Raw genomic sequence first — 18955 nt, 5'->3', positions numbered from 1 at the left:
ACCTACAGTATTGCTCTCACCATTTATATATCTAAAGACGTACAATAATATTAATTTAATGAAACATATATTTTCACATATGGATGCAGAACATTGACAATATTTGCTCAGAATATGAATATATTAACTTTTTTTTTTACATATGGATGCAGAAAGATAAGAACAGTTGGTCAGTACAAGTGCAGTACAAGTGACTCCTGCACTGTGGGTAGGTGATTTTACACAGAAACAATTATTTTGATTTATATTGTGATTAATTTGTGAACTCAAATTCAATCAAATATACAGTATGGGTGAAGATCTGGAAACTCTCTCTGGCTTTGGAAACTTTCAAAGGCTTTTGTCAGTTTTCAGTCTCCCTTCCTTCCCAATGCCAAATAAAATATTTTATTATTGCAGGTAATAATCATATTCCAAAATATGTAATTTACATGGAATAAATCTAAGACAATTTATCAAATACTGTACATTTGTTATTTATTCTTTTTTCAGTAAACATTACTTACTATTATAAGATTTCAATTTGCTTTTTAAAATTATTATTAAAATATAAAATATTATTAGAATAACAGGTTGACCGAAAGTCAGCTCAGGAACATGAACCCAAGATCTTCTTGCCATTTGACCAAAGTGTAATAGCGCAGATGTTGGCTATAAAGTAATATTTTTCCATTACTTTTTAAACAGGTGTCTTTAGAATGGTTCTCAGCTTCACTTCACAGCATTTGCAGTATATATTAGAAAGTATCCAAAATACTTTAAATGTCAATGATAGTAAAGGCCAATAATATCAATAAAGGCGTCCCGCTTTATTGCAAGATCAGGACTACAAGAAAACAATCTTTCTGGAATCACCTACATGAAATGAGAAAGGGGGCAGCTGTGTAGTTTATGATGGTCCTTCAAGCAATATGGATACAAAATGATGGGTCTTGGTAGCAAATATAATTTTTTGTAATGTATTGATTAAATCACTCATCCCCACCATACAAATACCCTCAAATATTGCATCTGCTTCAGGGCAGGAGGTAATATACAAGTCTAGAAATACTGCACAATAAAATTGACTACAAATCCTAAAGATATTTTTTAACATTGGTATACACCACATGACTGGATGAAGGAAATAATATAGGAGGTAATTTCCTGAAGATATTATGTATCTTAAGCGGGATAGTTCACAGACAAACAGATTTCACTGTTTAGCTTTGATGATAAGACATTGAATAGTGGAAAAATTAATATTCAGTTTATGCAGATATGACCAATGCAGCTGACAGATGTTGTAAAATAACTCTAGAACAAATTAAATAAAATATTTGCAACCAGCAGTTTAGAAAATGAATACATACAGTAGCTTAATCCCTTTCAGATAGAAATTTTTTCCTCTAGGGACAAGTACTATAGATGACACCGATATTTTTATATACGAGGAAATATACCTTATATATATAAACCAGACTTAACATTCAGGTAAACTATACTGCTGACCTAAAATGGTCTGCTTTTCAATGCAAAATTCTAAATCTTAATAGCCACGTTGATTATCTAAAAAAGCTTCATAATTGTCTCTTTACATCAGATAGGTAAGTCTCTTGACTCATGATTGGCAGTTGCTGCAGACCTACTGTTGCACTGCTTGTGTGAGTTACCCATTTACTCCAGTTGAAGCAGCTTTATAACAGTTGATTATATTATATAACCACCAAAAGGTTAAAAATGAATGAAAAATAATTTTATGCATATCCCCCAATAAATAAGGAAAGAACATTTTCATATCGTCAAATTAATGGGAAAGCTGCTGAAGCAGTTTTGGTACTGTCCCCACTACAGTGATGGTAAAAAAGCAGTTATATCATACAGCATACAGTTCAAAAGTTTATTTAATTACTTTACTCATCTAAGCAGAATTCCTTCACAGTCATCATTCGTCATCTTTAAGGTCAAGATGGGACTGTATAGAACTTACAGTGCAAATAAATTTCTTTTGTTTGTATACTTTCTGATAATCTAGACTGCAAATCTTCAATTTTGCAATACATGATTAAAACGCATGACTTCAGACATGTACTGTAGAACCAGTTGACAAATCTATGGTCTAGGGAGAGAGTAAGAAGAGAGAATGGAAGTCTCCCATTCCTAAACCATGATTTGAATTAACTGTATTACACAAAGCTTTATGATTTTCAAATTACCCTTTTCAGTTTAACTCTGTGTCAGCGGAAAAAAGATATGTTTTTTATGTTAGAAGTAATGAGCAGTGAAAAGTAGATCAAGAAAACATCTCTGAAAGGCTCTAGTCTTCCTCATCTTCTCCTTGCCTTGGGTTGTAAATTGTGAAGCATTGCCTTGGAGCTCATTAGCACATGATGCTCTGCACTAGGTCAGGGTGTTGAGCAGAAGGGATTTTGCTGTCTGCCTCAGTGACACAGACGCATTGGCCCTCATGCTGTGTGAAGAATAAGCAGGTCACTTCACATGCTTTATCTCATGGATCCCTCTTGTTTTATCTTTATTTGTCTGTGCGGCTATTATTTCTGTAAATACTAACCCAAAATGACATGAAAATAGGCATGACTGTTCAAATTTTGAAGCAGATGAAGGAACAGCTCTTTAAATATTCATAGAAAGGCTGGGCATTAAGACACACTATAACAGCAGATTATAAATCATTTTGACCATAATAATATTTTTTGCTGTAAACTAGCTCATAAGAGTATAAACATATTAATACATTTGTTTTTTAACAGAATTCATTGAAGGCCTAAAGAGAGACAGCAAATGCTTCATCATTCTACCTTTATACTATTGTTGCTAGCAAATAGCAGCTACAGAATATCAGTATCATTGACTGCTTTTTTGCAGTACCTTAGCTTCTAACACAAGAACAACAAGGCAGAGATCTCTGTTAATATGCTCAAAGAAAATGTCTTTGCTTTTTAAAGATACAGCATGCTCGCAAACTGGATGATATTCTGGCATTTCCCTCTTTGCCTCAAGGCACTGAATACTTGATATCAGTTCCAGCATGATACAATTAAGCAGTTTCACACAGTGTCATTACAAATGAATCCCTTCGGTTTCCATTTATGTATATTTATATGATTTGACAACAATGCTCCTACATTGACATTTAATCTGCTGGTTACGCAGGTCATTTAGCTACACTCAAGCCTTGGTTTCAAGAATCAAGGTACTATTTGGTTGATGTTTGAAAACTCTAATAGATGCACCAGATGCACATGCAAGCTTATACAATTTAAGACGACTTCTGAAGCTCATTTAGAGGTTTTTACTTGTTGTGTCAAAAACCATCTCAGTTGGCTCTGATAGCTTGATGGCTCTCCAAGCTCAAGGTGTTGAAATTGACTAATCAATTCAGTTTTGCCCAGCACTAAGCAGTAACTAATATGACGAGCTGCCTGTTGTTTAATTTTCACACTGCTGTTGCTTGTCTTTAGCTAATTCACAGTTGACTTTTGGGACTTGTGTCAACAGCTTTCAGACATCCATAAATAACTCCCACTATAAGTTGTTCTTCCTTCCTTCCTGTGGTAAAGGCACCAATTTGCCTTTGAACCACAGAATTATTTGAGGTTGGTACTCTAAATCAAGTAACACCCAAGGGTCTGGACAACATTAATTAGCTTTGATGTAATAATTATAGTGCTATTATTTTACTTTCTACTATCCAACGGAATTGCCTTTTTTCTGTATATTTGTCTTGGCATTGATAACAGTATGAGACAGATTTTCAGTGTTGCAATAATTACATTAAATTACAGTGTTCAGAAGCATGGTTGTTTACATTTAATGCACACTGAATATAATTATTTGGTTAGGAAACATTTACAACGCAGGTCATGGAATAAAATACCTTTCTTGTCAGATCTCAGAAGTGAAGCGAGGCTAGGTTTTAACGTTACTAGGATGGGAGACTGCGAGGGAAAGCAAGGTTTCTGGTTTTGTTGGAGTTGAATAGTTGACACTTCTACCTTTGTAACAGAATTTTCAATTCAATGCCCCAGTTTGGTCATCAATTTCAACTTGCAGAATCTGGTCACCATAAATTGCATTCATAATTGAACTGGAGGAAATTTCTTACTCTTCCACCTGATATAATGTGAAACAACTCCTGTATAACAACTGCCACATTTCACCCAAGTGTCACTTCAGTGATGAATGAGGTGGGTCACCTCCTGTGTGAGAAGGACTTTAAGCTTCTGTGTCATTAGCCACATTACAGAAATGCAAATTATTAATTATTAACATTTTGCTAAAAAAAAAACGTTTAGTAATGATTGTTTCAATAAGAACAAAGAAGAGATATTAATTTACAACTTTTAGATATACAGTATAAAATAAATTCAGACTTTGGTGTAGTGCCCATCTTATGCTGTGAAAAAACCTGAGATGCGTTAAGAAACAGTTCAGAAACACATGCCTATTGGCCACTTCTCTCTGGTTAATTATGCTTCAGTAGTTTATTTGTTTGTGCATTCAATCATGGTGTGCTCAGAGATATGGATCTGTTGTTGTCATACGATATACTCCTAGAGATATGAGTATTCCGTTAGCAGCTATTTATTTGATGACTGTGATGGTATTTGTGCTAATGGTTACCATCCAGAAAACAGCTCAGAGAAGTGCCAGAAGGATTGCCTGGGCATGGCTGGTAATCCAAAACGAAGCAGTAAATATCAGTGTATTACTGTAAATTAGTCTGTGTTCCTTATCATAAGGAACTTATGCAATTAGCTACTGTTTGGATTTTGTTATTGAAATTCAAGTCATCCAAAAACATTCAAACTAACATCGAAACCATTTACTATATTTAATACAAATGGAAGACACTGTAAATTAACTCAGCGAACAACAAGCAAGCCATAATGCAATTTGTAGCACTCCTGTGACCTACTGTAAAGTACACTTGATATACTTAGAAAGCTAATCATATCCTAATAGGGTCATATCATTTGGTAAAGACTCTTTAAGATTCCATTAAATGAACACCAGGCTTTCTACTAACTGCTTTTGGTTTACTACTGTTCAAAACAACCAAAAGTGGATATCAATCCTAGATCTGAAGTCCCATTACTTTGCTCAGAAAATTATTTTCCCTCATGTATGTACAATATACATTTATATATATTTTTTTTTCTGGAACATCTGACAAGAAAATTATTAATTTTTGGAGCTTTTTTCCTAAAATATTAATCTGCACTGTTCTTGAAATAAACACACACAATAGAATTACAAACTCCATCCCAGTATTTTAAACAGTTTTAATCAATAATGGGTTTTTCAAATGATATGTTGATTTTATATGAAAAGTAAAAGATCTTTGGAGGGAAAGCCAGCTAAAAAGTTTCAGTTACCAATAAACTAGCCATATTCCATACAAAGTCTTTTCTTTTTTTTTTGTTGACACCCACTATAACATATCCAGGATCATTAATTTATAGCTTTTCTCAACAGAGAAAGGGACACAAACTTTAAGCAGCGAGCTAGAACAATGCCTGCCTGTTTCAGACCTAGTTTTCTCATTTTTACACTGAATTTATATTTCTCTGAGGAAAACTCATCTTCTCTGAGGAAGAAAATCTGTGGACCCATAGCTGCTATCCTACTAGCTCAGTAACAATGTCCTTAGGCACAGTCCTCCTCGGAAATAATTAAAAAGTAGACCCTTTCATACACGTCTCCTTCCTTCATTTGTGTATTGCAGACATAAGTTAATGTACAGCTGTATAAGTTAAATAACCTGAATAAAATTTCATTGAATGGAAGCAGAACCTGACAATATGTCTTCATAGGCCTATATACTGTATGTAAAATAGCATTAGTAAAGCAGACATGTGAAATATTTTTGTAAAATGACATCAACAATATCTTTTAGGGCCTTAAAACCATTAAAAGTATCATATCATGAGAATAATCTAACTACCGCTTGAATCTCTGGCTCTGCCATATTCTAGTGTAGCTCACTCCCAGACAAAGGACTCCCTTGCCTCACATAAATGCAGTTCTCTTAAAGTACAAAAAAAAAATTGCTGTATAGAAAGCTGAAATGGCTCTTCAGTTTAAAGAACAGTCTTTTTGCTTTAAATTAATATGCAGTTCACTGATATTTTATGGAAGAAAAGAGCCATATTCCAAGCTAACTATAGGTTAAACTGATTATAGATTGGAATCATTAAATGCCCTCTACACAGTAGATTAATTTAAAACTATATAGTTCTAAAAATATATACTGTATTTCTCAAGAATCAAATCATCATCATCACTTTCAATCACTGCTTATCCAATTCAGAGTCACAGTGGCCTGAAGCCTATACTGGGAAGCACTGGGCACAAGATGGGATGCCAGTCCATCATATGGCATCAAGAAGGAAATGCTGATGTTAACTTCATTAGGCAGAGAATTTATAATTTACTGTTTTTCAAAAGACACAGTGTTTTCAATGAGCCATTTAGCATGCAATCACTTTTTTACAGTGAAGCAGTTACTCTGGCATTACTAGAGATGAAATCCCAGGAATTAATTACACCCAGCATCAAGTTCAATATACTGTATTCATGTATGTTTAAAAGACATTTCTAAACTTTGACTTTCATCCTGTTTGCGAACAATCAAAGTACAATGATTTTACAGGACAGATGAAAAAGAATAGGATGGAAGGTACTATATAAGCCACCATTAATACAAGCAATGTTGGATCAAAAGTGTGAAGCACAGAGATTTATATACTGTATAGAAATAAACCTTTGTGTTTGCCTTTTCTCAATGAAAATAAAAAAATATGAAAAAGTTATATTTTTTGGCCCACTGAGTTATCATATGTAGAAGGTTTACTGAATTATCAATATCATCCCCCCTTCTTCAGTGTCCTTTATTGAATCCATATCAAAATAATGCAATTCAGTCTTAGATTTCATTATTACTATCTCCCTGTCTTTATTAGCTGTGTCAATGAAATCAAACTAACTTATATGAGAGTTTCAGATCCAGGTGTTTTAAATATAAGACTATTGTATATTATTATTTTAGAATTCCTCTCTATATATAAAGTTATAGGATTTTTTTTTATTATTTAAACTGTGAAGTGTTCAATAGTTGTGGAAAAGGCAGGACCATTAGACTACTTTAGTCTTTCTTTATATCATAAAACAAAATTCCCAGTGAAAATGGGAATGCAATGTGTCAATCATTTGAGCCCACCCTTCATTTTATATATAGTATCAGAAAGCCAGGCCGGGCATTCTTTTGTAGGCAGTCTCTGTCTTGAATTTGTCCAGGGGACTTTGTGTCCTTTCACGTGTGCCAATCAACGAGCTGTCCGTTCAGCCACAGCCTCCACTCCGGCTAGCAATCCAGAGGGAGGGACAATCCCTCTCTGTAGACTGCAGCCTCCTCTTTCACTTCCAGTGACAACAGCTTGTTATCAAATAAACACAAAAGAAGTCTTGCACATCAAAATGTCTCTACCGACTGTAGTCCATCCATGCCCTTATCAAAAGCTAAAGCAACAGTAAACAAACAAAATATTTGGTAACATTTTTTATAAAATTATTTTGGAATACTATTTTGGAATATTCCCAATGTTTATGTTAGTTAGTGGGGGGTATTTTTTTAACTTTAAAGTTCAGAAAAAATATGCTCTTTAACTGTCACGTCATTATTGACATATTGGAACTAGATTCCATATATTCCATAAACTATATTCATATTCAGCCATATCACTCTGCAACTCACAACTGGCAACCTGCTGAAGCTAAGCAGGTGTGAGGATGGTCAGTACCTGGTTGGGAGACCTCCTGGGAAAAGGTTGCTGCTGGGAGAGGTGTTAGTGGGGCCAGCAGGGGGCGCTCACCCTGCAGTCCATGTGGGTCCTAATGCCCCAGTATAGTGACAGGGACACTATACTGTAAACAGGCTCCGTGCTTCGGATGAGATGTAAAAAACCGAGGTTCTGACTCTCTGTTGTCATTAAAAATCCCAGGGTGTTTCTCGAAAAGAGTAGGGGTGTAACCCCGGTGTCCTGGACAAATCCCCATTGGCCCTTACCAATCATCCACATCCTGTGTGGTGAGTGTTCTGGCGCACTATGGCTGCCGTCGCATCATCCAGGTGGGGCTGCACATTGGTGGTGGTGGAGGGGAGTCCCCATTACCTGTAAAGCGCTTGGAGTGGAGTTTCCAGAAAAGCGCTATATAAGTGTAAGCAATTATTATTATTATATTAATAAAAGTACTAGGTTTCAATGAATGACAATTAATGGCCCATTTTTCTTTGCTATTTGTTATTTTCCCCATGCAAAGAAAATAAAAATATTTTATTAAATTTGGTCATTCTCGTGTGCTTAAAGGTAACAGTATTTAAAACTGGTTAACAGTATTGCTGTACATGCAAAAAAAGAAAAAAGGATGCAATCCAAAACTAAAATATACGATTTCTGAGAATTTTGCATCCCAGTAGATCAATCCAGTTAAAACACTTGAAACAATGACCATTAAATAACAATTTCTACGTCTAGGGAAGTCATTACTTAGACTGATGAAAACAATGATACTGCATTTGGTGTCATTACACCTGACTATTATATAGCTGTGGGATCATCAATAATCAATGGGAGTGGATTCACTGTCTAAAGGATCAAATCTTTTTAAAACAAACCAATCAAATTGCTTTTTCCTCACACTATGCATGCAAACTGTACTGTATGTACATAGACATCAAATTAAATATTATTGCTGAGGATGGTTCTGAAAAGACAGCAAATTGCTAATTAATTATAATTTTGTGTTGCACAGATTGCTTTCCAATATTTATTTTAAAGTAATTACCTCACAGCTATCTACAGTAGTTCACTGTTTGCATATCTTATTCAGATAATTACAGGATGCATCATTTGCCAAGACAGACATGAGACCAAGAAACAAGGGATTATTTTATGATAACAACGTGTAAAAACTTTTTTAAGATTTTCAAAGATTAAACACTGATAAAACTTGTATGGTTCATTAATTAGATGTTTTAAATAATCACATACCTTATTCATAAACTCACAGATCTTTAGACATTGCCCATTTGTCAAATCACAAAAAATACCAAATTTCTTATTACAGCACTGCAAAATTAAACATTTTCTCATAAACTAAAAAAAATAAGACTTTTGTTCTCTTCCCTAAGGCAATTGTCAAGTACAGATTACAGCTTTATTTCCAAATTGAATATCATTTTGTGTAAGGTGGACCAACAGTGTCTATTGGACCACAAGTTGTTATTCTAGATCTGGTAAGGTTTCCTGGAGTGTGAAAATGATCAGTTATGAACCAAACCTCTGCATTCATTGCACTTCCCAGAAATCTCCCTATCTGGAATATGCCTTGGTCTGTTGCATTGAAGCATCGAGGGGATATCTTTCCAATAAAGTCTTCCATTCCTCTCTCTATACCAGCACCTTGAAAAAAACCCTCTGATGTTCCATTTCAAACAGAGCATTTAAAGTAAATCATTTCCCCTGAAACAACATTGGGATAAAAGCTCTTTCTTGTTTTATAAAACTATCTATGCACTCTCATGGGAAAATAAAGGTCATACTCATTTTGACTATTCAGTAATCACATTTTGACACAAACTGAGGAAAAAATACAGGATACAGAGATTTTATCATCAAAGGCTTATTTCAACTCAGAGTGTCCCCTCAAGTTGAAACCATTCAAATTAACATCCATTTTCTTTCTTTTTTGACCACTTAGTAATTCAGTGGTTATTGCCTTAGTGAAACAAGTGACTATTTTGTATAATAACTATCATAAAACAATGATTCCAACACTTCAAACGAAGCCGTATAAAATAATAGCTAATTCTGACCCAATGAATTCTGTGGAGGCTCATCTAGTTACAGTTTATCTTCCGTCATTACATGTAGAGTCTCTCCACAGACTTTTCACAAGGCTGCAATTAAAAATTAATAGATCGACATGATAGGATTGTCATAAATGACTAATAAATAAAATATTCACCAAGGAACTGGGATGTGACCATATAAAAACTACAGTGTTCCCTAGTCATGTAAAAATCTGCATTAAAATCTATTTTTTGTCCTTTTTAAGTTAAATATTAATATTTCCTTCTCTTCTATAATGTCTAGTATAAAGCTGCAAGTACTTGGTACTGGCAATAAAACCAGTCATTTGAAAAGGCTGTGTTGTATTTGCTTAGTCTCTAGATATTGACATGTTTATAGAACTGTCAATACCTGCATTTATGGCTGACCTCACAGTCAGTGAATCTTGTTTGAGCCACTCCACTTATAAAATAGAGAAATCTTCTTTTTCTACTACATCTCAGCAAAAAAGCAGACATAACAGGACTTTACAAAAGGATAACATTCTCCTTGCCATTTTAACAGCAGTAGGAGATGACTGAACAGGTATACTTGTCAATTAGGAGCTGAGAGAAGTCGTTTCTTCCAATTAGGAATCCAGCCAGCTCAAGGGAAGCTGACATTTTAAAATAAGTGACCCGAACATCGCTCAGCTTCTGGCATCTTACAGTATTCTGTTCCTAGATAGAGACTTCATATAAAAGCTTTTACTGAAGTCTATCCTGTTCCATGATCTGAGACATTTCTAACAGGTAATGCCAGGTAGACCTAAAATCAACATTCAATTTTTTGTAGTCTAGAAGGACTTTTGCATGTCTATTTTTTGTACCTGCAGTGCGCAACACCCCATGACAAATCTACTCCTGCTTTTTTTTTAAAGTGGATTCACTGCAGGTGTCCTCATTATTTCCTTAGGAATGCAGAAGTGCATTGTCCCTGTTCATTGCTGAATTACAACAAAGAAGCTAACTCAATGACAAACTGTCATGATCCAAGTCATTTGAATGACTGATACATTTTCAAGGTCTGTGAAATCCAATGTTTTATCCACTAAGCACTAAATTTCCCTGCCATGCACTGCTGTCCTCGCTAGTTCTGTCCTGCTCCATGATTGAAGAGCATAAGATCTCTTAAGTCTATCTTTTGTAATGCTTCCTCTGTTCACCCACATTAACTCCAAGAGAGGGTTAAACCCCAAGTTTCAATCTCACACTTTATTTGACTCTATCACCCCGTTAATCACAGTGCATTCCGCTGTGCCCTTACACATTCATGACAGCCTTATGAAATCAAGCAATGCTGGATATAAATCTCAGAGCTTTCCAGAAAATCAGGAGCAGGACATAAATAACACAGAAATTGTTTAAAAACTTATAACTAATACATAATTTTAATTATACTTTCTTACAAAGCAAAGTGTATTAGCAATGATCCACCCACTGTTTTCTAATAACATGCAATATACCTTAGCTGCAGCACACCTACAATCCCTAGACTGGTAGTTTTCAGATGCATTTTAATGAACTTTTTCCACTACAGTATTTATTGCCTGTGACACTTTAATACATGAATAATAAATACAACTTATTTATAACATCCCTATGCTGGTTAGAATGTGGAGGAAAAGATGACTACCAAAAGATTTGAGGGCACATCATGTACTCTTCTGGATATGTGGATAAGTTACATCATTTTAATGTCATCTGAAAAGCTTAACAACTGTTTTAGAAAAATTGGGAAGTATTTATGATGTGCTGCAAAAGTACACACTAAAATACTAGACGTTGAGGGAGGAGAAAAGATTTACAAAAACATCAATAAAATGCTCTTCTCATAAGAATTCATGGCAGAACTAAAATGCACACGGAAAGACCATCATTCATTATGTCAGATTTCATACCTTTCACACCAGTGGATTATTCCATTGACTTCCCACTCTCACAGTTATTTCAATTGACAAATAAAAAATAATAATTGGTAGAGTAAAAGCACTGCCCTTCTATGATTATTCACATCCTTGATGGATAACACATGGTTAAAAATTAAAAATACTCTGAATCAGGTACAAATGCCCAGGACTAAAATGGCTCAGGTATCAGCTGATGAAAAATAGGAAATATCTGCTGAACAGCAATGCATTATACATGTGCAGGGCATTTCTGTGTTTTTGTGGATTGAAATCTGAGCTACCCAAAGGGCTGCAAGGCAACTGCATTGGAAATCCAAGCAAGGATACAGATAGTGTTCTAATGAATTAAGGTCTGCAGCTTCTTGTAGATTTCCATTCGCATTATGGGTGACTGTTACTACAGCATAAACTGAAAGACAATACAGGCAAACACCAATTGCCTATTTCTGATCTACAAAGGCAGAACATAACAGTAGTAGTTGAGGATGCAGAATGTTCAACAATGTGCAGCCTTTGAGCAGCAGGGTCATTTTCCTCCTCTAGAAATGTATTATAGCATTTAACATTCACTTACAATGCATTCTAGTTTTCTTTAAAATTAATTTTTCCTCCAATGTCCATCATTTCTTTGAGCAATTATTTGAGGAACAAAACTTTTCATACATGTATTTACTATATTTGCATGTTCTTAGGAAAAGTTTGATGTTAGTGACTTTGATGCATACATTCTAACGTAATTCATGAGTAAAATAGTTGATTGTGCACAGGTGATGAAGTGACTTAACCTGTTGAAAGTCAAGGTGCTGAAAGCAAGAAGGAAAAACACAAAAGGAAACCAAAATGTCATCAAGAGGACAATACCTTTGTATCGGCTGTTTGTCTGAGAGTGGACCAAGTCCACAAGTGTACCTTGTGTGCACACTTGGCTCATCGGTGTTCACCGTCAGCAGTTTCTAACCTGGTATGATGTACAGTAACAGTCAAATAGTCTGCTTGTGGTAGACTATGATCTGGGAGATTAGGAGTCAATACATTTCACCACGAATGATGCATTTTCATGTTCAAATTTCCACTGTGTCAGAAATACTGTACCATGTTGCAACAGTGATTGATAGCAACCTATCTGCAGAGCACTACATTGCAACAGGTCCTAGGACCTAATTTTCTGCTGTTCCTGCAGGTTAGTCCTAATGTGACAGTATTCCAGTAGGACAACACATACTCATGCTGATTCTTGAAAGATGAGAATGTGACTCTTACGCAGTCGATACACTGCTTGCCAAACTTGAGACATTTGTGGAATAGTCTGGAGTAACGTGCAGCATATCCTGTATGATTCTGAAATCATACACAAGTTTGTCAAGGTTACTGTATATGAGAGGAATGGGACAGGCTCCCACTAAGAACTACTGTCTAGGGGCTTGATTTCTTTGACCAGCAGCTCTGGTTGAAATTTTGAACCTGCAGAATGTGCACCCTTAAAGTGTCACCCTTGCTCGTCATTTCTAATTTTACTGTAAAGGGCCCCTTTTCTTCCTCCATGTTAAACGGTTAAACATGTTAAACACCTACTAATGAGTTTTAGTTTTAGTTTCTTATTTTTATCTTAATTCAATGGAACTAAACTTAGGGTAATCAAACATGTTTTAGTTACAGCTGATTCAGATGTACTTAAGATGCTGAGTTTTAACGAGGTGCTAGTTGTGTGCAATAATCTGGAATTGCAGAAGTGATAAAGGTATGCAAGAACAATTAAAAACTAAGAGACTGATACAACCACAGCTATGTAATCATACATGAGTGATATTTACAATGCATGCTCATTCTTATTTTTGGTTTTACAAATAAAACCTATTGTAGCTCCTGTGAAGCTCTCTGCTTTGCACTGAAATTGGTGTTGTTAATAAGCAGGTTGATAAAGCATTCACAGAATAAGGAGTCTGTGAGATGAATACAGAGTTGAAAGGTTGTGGCATTTACAGTACATGCCGCAGTTCAGATAAATACAAATTTATCTCATTTTTTCATAAGAGTAGTTACTTCTAAAACATCAATAGTAATTTATAAACTCAACTAGAAGCTACAGCAAACATCCCAACTATTCTTTTAATTTTAATTTATGACTGAATTTTTCATTACAGTCTAACACATTCCTGAAACGCTTAACATTACTAGTGTGTCTGCCTTCATGATGGCTGTCCTTCGTAATGTGGAGATGAATGGTGAGGGCTATAGTGCTTTGAATTCCAATGTTCCACATAAATGATCAACTGATTGCATTACTGGATTATGATGCAATTTGAAGCTTGGTCAGCAGCTGACAAGAGCAAAATAGTTTTCTATCCCATAATACACAAAGGTTTCTATACATTTAGTTTATGTCATAAAGCTGTTGCTTGGCAAAAGCCTTCATGTCTCTTCACGTCTAATAATAAAACTACTTATAATAGATTATGTAGATTATGCATGTTTGAAGATTAAGAAGAAGAATCTAAGAGCACCATTACAAATTATTTATTAATTAAAATTTTTAAAAGGCAGAGCTTTATATTCAATAATAGCTTCTGAATTACTTTGGTGTACATTGACATAACTGTATTTATAAACAGGCTTATTAAAAATACATTGCTCAAATATATGTTACAACATTACTAAACACTTAGCAAAGTAGTAAATTGTAGTTTGGATGTTTTAGCATGGCACAACAGCGGTGGTTTCATTATTACCCCTCTTGTAAATTAATCAGAACATTTAAGCACTCTCTAACATTCTCCTCCTATAATGACCAAACATGGAGAGAGAGCCATGAGTGTAAATGAACTCTTTAGGGTTTTTTGGTAAAAGACTAACAGCAGCATTAAATGTAGCTCTATCACAATGGTCTACATCAAATGAAAACAGCACATCAGGCTAATGATCCCCTCCTCCAGTGTGTGGGGATGGCCTGATGAATTTATTATAGACTGAAGTAAATTTATAATGTGAAGGTTCAGGAAGTGGTTTTGTCAATCACCAACCCAATCTAGTTTCTATCAGCCCCAGTGATAAATGACAAAACCTACTGTACCAGAAAGTTAAAACTGCCAACACTGATGGAGCTGATTATCTTAATTAAACAGCTAAACTCTGAAGCCATAATTCTTGCAACTGGCTGTGTGATGCAATTGTAAGTTCTTTCTAGCACACAGAATGCTGCTTCAATAGATATATCCAATATCCATCTTGTCATCTTTTCTAAATGCTGGATTTTTGTTTTGTTGATGGCAAGTGGAAAAACATGGAATAGCCAAAATCTTGGTGAACAGGACTTAAAACTGCTACTGTATCATATCATACCTAAGACAAAACCTTCCAGCACGACCTGAATTGTATTTCTGTCAATCTGTTTTAACTTGCTAAACATTGTTAAACACAATATGTTAAGGTTCCGCCTCCTGGTATTTTCTCTTTCACATCTCCTAGTTTACCAACAAGAAGTTTAACAGATACAGAAGATGTATATACTGTATTGTTGTAGAAATGGCACTGCTGATGCTGTGATTTACATGACAAAACCATTACATAAATTTTCTATGTAGATTCTTCTGGGGTTTAGTCTTCTTCACATCTTTCTTTTAAAGTGTTTTAAGAAGCATAATGCAGGCTTGTGTGTTTAAATTCCTCACCTCCATGTACTGTATACACAGTACTCACACTAGATATACAGTATAGTATAATAAGTATAAGCTCAAAAATGAATGACAAACACATGCATTGTGTAGAAACATTAAAATGTCAGAGTCCAGGTGTTGGTGAAAGAAGAGCTGTTTATTCGTATGCATACGGGAGATCAGCTTGTAAAAGCTAGTCTCCCCGAAAGATGTTGCTCAGCGCTTTTTATACACAGTAAGAGACAAGCTTCCTACCTTTAACATAGATTACCTAATCCCTAAAACGAACCATTAGTTCTTGGTCAAGCTTGGATAACGGAAAACAACTCCTTATTGAGACTTTCATTATTGCTTACATTTGCAAAACAAGAAATTCTACGTCCCTTTTTACTATATTTAAGACATAAGCTGTACTTTTCCACTGACCTATATATGTCCCCTGGTGTGCTTCCATTTGCCAATGTTATAAGCAGTTAGAAAACTAAAAGATAAGCAGTTTGTTAGTTTTTATAAAATTTACAACATTCCCTCAATTGTTTTTACACATTCTGAGAGCAAACAGATATACACACTATCAATCTCTTAAATAGAAATTGTACTATAGTGTATGTTGCATTAGGCACTCCCATTTCCCATATTTCTTTGGACTTACAGTACCTTGTACTAATTCCATTCAAAATCCATCACTTAAGAACAGGCAATTTGATTGCCACTTAAAGTGAAATCTTCACTTTTATTTTTTTCATATTGAAGTCTTTAGAGACAGCCTATGAGATGTATTAATGACCAAACATGGCACACAATGCCTTTAGGACTTTCACTTGGGCTTCTGATTATGAATTAATTATGCAAAAATAGAATGTGTAGCTGTGTGAACTTGAATCCCATTAGGCATATGAATGGCAGTCAAATAGCACAGGGACCTTTTTTTAGCTGTTTGTATATTTTGACAGGATGTTTTCCAATTAGCTGAATTCACAACACACTGTGATCTCATCCTCCTACAGTGTCCATTATTCAGACTGAGACTGTCTTGCAAACACAATATCCTGAATAACTTCCAAATGAAGCTATGCAGGATCTCGTGAAAGTCAAAAAGCTTAAATTCCAACAGCTGAATTGTTTTCCCCTTTGATAGAGATGACACACATCCATTGGGGTTTTCTTGTTCTCACTCTTTACACTGCACTGTACACACTAGAGGAAGTAACAAACAGATGGGGAAAAACAGAAATATCAGCATCACAAAGGCAGGTTTAATATCACCCTTGTGCCAAAGAGCAAAAGCTCCCCTTTATTACAATTATTTACCTTTTGTAAATATGGCAAGCATTAAAAAATCTTGAAAAGAGAAGAAAGAAAACACAACGTTTCGGCCATGGAGCCTTCTTCAGGTATGTAAAAGAAGGCTTCACACACCTGAAGAAGGCTCCACAGCCAAAATGTTGTGTTTTCTTTCTTCTCTTTTCAGCTTGTTCCTTTTACTTGTTCCTTTGCAGCCTACGCATGCAGACATAGCTACCCACCTGATCTATTAAAAAATCGTATACACTTATTCATGTTACTAATTATGCATAAAATCAATTTTAAAAGTTTACCACACTGCTTATACATCTCACTCTTTGTTCATTAAAGCATTTTTAGTAAGAATACTCATTTTTGATTTTCAGGATTTCCCTTGCTTTCCTTTAAAGCTCATTTTTGTTTTCTAATTTCATACTTTTTTATGCAAACTGATAACATTACTACATAACATAACATTCATCTTCCATGGCAGGCATGGGGTCTTGAACCTTCTGTGCTCTGCAGGACACTGTACAATCACTGGATTTTGGCAGCCTGGCACTTAATTGTTTGCATTCACAGTGCAGTGCATGTTAATCTCTATTATGCCATACAAACACATACTGTACCTGTACAAATACAGAATATACAAATGCACATTAATGAGTTATCTTTGTGCCTTAAATAATGTTAACAAATTTAATTGCACAGCACAGCTCCAAATAATATAGTCGACTAGGTGTGCTGAATGGCCTCCTATTGTTTGTAACCTGTCTTATATCAAGACAATTTTAAATTGAAAGGAGCACAGTGACTTTCAATCAAAAAAGAGCTAAGCATCACATGCACTGAATAGAGCCTACAGCCATATTCTTTGGTTGTTTTCAACATTATACATGTGCTAAAGCATGCACTTAACAATTCCCATGAGAACAGCAATCTTAGTGCGGAGCTGCACGTTGCTGTTCCATTTTTTTTTTCATTCCACACACCAGCAAATCTATACAAAAGAAAAAATGCAATCCCAATATTAGATAGCAGGGCTTGACAGCCATTTTTATCACTGCTCACCAGCAGCCTGCCAGACGTTGCAAGATCCAAGGAAGGCTAGGTGTCTTAAACCCTCACCAATCCTATTAGATTGGATTATAGTGAGCATTACGATGCACTGCCACAAACTGCAGGTGTGTGATTGTAAATCATAATAAAAGAATAGTAATGACATCGTCTTTTTTGGTGCTTTGGGGATTTTTAGCACTCATTAAGGCTCAATGTGACAACATTTGGAGATATGAAAAGGGGCTGCTCTAAAGATCAGCTTTTTAAAAAATTACTGACTACTGTACTGTTCCATCTCCAACTAATCCCAATCTCTAAACAGTGGATGAACAACATCAGCATTTAGTTTCTTGCAAACTGTTAAATTATCTTACAATGAAAGCCCTGTGAATCTAAAATCTCTTATTTAATGCTTGTAAATCTGATAAATGCCGACTTGTTGCTTTTGCTTGCAGTTTGTATTTGTATTAAATGTCAGTGTAATCAAAAAGACTTTTTAAAAGGTGTTTCATTTTTAGTATGAAAGTATTCTACACGTATGCTGACTCGCTGACTCTGAGTGTATAGAGTTTTATGATGAAATGGGGAAAATGATCCATAGGGTAAATACAGTAACTACGTATTTACAATTATTGTAAAGTTGCAAAAATCTCAGAAATGCTGAAAAATGGATAGGATTTATTCATGAACTTGAAGGTAAAAAAAAAACAATTAACAAAAATTCGTCTTGCAATCCTACTCGGCAAGATAACTCAGGTATCATTAAAATTGTATCTCCCACTATACCACAGGGGTTAGCAACACTTTGCACATATGCCAGGGTATTTTGCCTATCATGCTAAACTGAACGATGACAACAAAAAGTAAAGTGCCAGAAACTGCTGAATCGCTTATAAAACATGTATATAACAGGAGCACCAAAACATACAGATTGTAGTTACATACTAACAACAGTGGTGAATCAATTATAGGTGACAAGACACAAGACATTTACATTTTTAGAGCTTTGAACAAGAATGCAAAGTTGTTTTGTTTCATTTTGCATGATCTAATTGTTTGTTAGTTGGGTCATATCTTAAATTCCTGTATCGTGCTTGTAATGATCTTTCAAAGGCTGAGAGGACTATGCTTTTTCCATTTCCAATATACAGTATACAGTA

At 35.1% G+C, this 18955-nt stretch overlaps 1 protein-coding gene across 26 annotated transcripts in view; it reads right to left on the bottom strand.

Moving 5' to 3' along the window:
- Nucleotides 1-18955, bottom strand: part of nrxn1a (neurexin 1a) — a 352697-nt gene that overhangs the window by 127675 nt on the left and 206067 nt on the right. The window lies entirely within an intron of this gene.

Source organism: Lepisosteus platostomus, chromosome 17, assembly GCF_059453375.1.
Source record: "Lepisosteus platostomus isolate fLepPlt1 chromosome 17, fLepPlt1.hap1, whole genome shotgun sequence".
NCBI classification, from domain to species: Eukaryota; Metazoa; Chordata; class Actinopteri; order Semionotiformes; family Lepisosteidae; genus Lepisosteus; species Lepisosteus platostomus.
Note: the sequence above shows the minus strand (reverse complement) of the source record. Positions and strands in the feature narration are given on the sequence as shown.